The 819-nt window shown below is 42.0% G+C and overlaps 1 non-coding gene across 1 annotated transcript; it reads left to right on the plus strand.

The window, feature by feature from the left end:
- The first annotated feature begins 380 nt into the window (after positions 1-380).
- On the plus strand, positions 381-487 carry LOC136478704 (small nucleolar RNA R71). Its single transcript, XR_010764420.1, has one exon. It is a non-coding gene; the product is annotated as a small nucleolar RNA R71 (small nucleolar RNA).
- The last annotated feature ends 332 nt before the right edge of the window (positions 488-819 follow it).

An 819-nucleotide genomic window follows, 5' to 3' on the forward strand; every position in this document is an offset into this window, starting at 1 on the left:
GATGAAGTTGAGATCCTCCTAGGTCTCGAGATAGGCATTTCCCGATTGTCCAACATCGCCACAGACTTCGCAAGTCATGTGGGAATCCATGGCTTTGAGTGTCTCTTGGGCACTCATCTTCTCATAATGTTCTCCTCACTTTGCGAGCAGATCCATCTTAGCTATAAGTATGTCAACTTCTTTAATTGAATGCATACCTCATTTATGGGGTTGGAGTCGATCAGTTGCTCCATCCTTGGTTGGAGACCATCTTCTCGATTAGTGTCTTAGAATCTACAACACTTAGCGAAAAGAATGCTCCACTAGTAGCAGCATCTAAATGTCTCCTATCTAACGAAACTAACCCATGGTAGAAATTCTAGATCAAAAGCCAATCTTCCATGCCATGGTGTGGGCATGCGGAGACATACTCTTGCATTCGTTCCCAAGCTTTGGGAATCGACTCATCTGCTAGTTGTTGAAAACTAGAGATCTTATTGCGAAGAACATTAATCTTTCCCATAGGGAAGAACTTGACTAGGAAAATGTTGGAACACTTGTCTTAGGTATCTACAAGCATTGTAGTTAGAATAAAACCATTGCTTAGCCTTTCCTAACAAAGAGAAGGGGAAAAGGCAAAGACGTATAGCCTCTTTGGTCACTCCCTTAATGGTGAATGTGCTACAAATCTCCAAAAAGTGTTGGAGGTGAGTATTCACATCCTCGTTGGCTTTCCCACAAAATGTACTAGCTTGAACCATCATAATTAACACTAGCTTAAACTCAAAGTTAGCATCCCCATTGATAACATTGGGTCTGGTGGCTACATTAGCAAGCGAG

The sequence above is a fragment of the Miscanthus floridulus genome, chromosome 8 (assembly GCF_019320115.1).
Source record: "Miscanthus floridulus cultivar M001 chromosome 8, ASM1932011v1, whole genome shotgun sequence".
NCBI classification, from domain to species: domain Eukaryota; kingdom Viridiplantae; phylum Streptophyta; class Magnoliopsida; order Poales; family Poaceae; genus Miscanthus; species Miscanthus floridulus.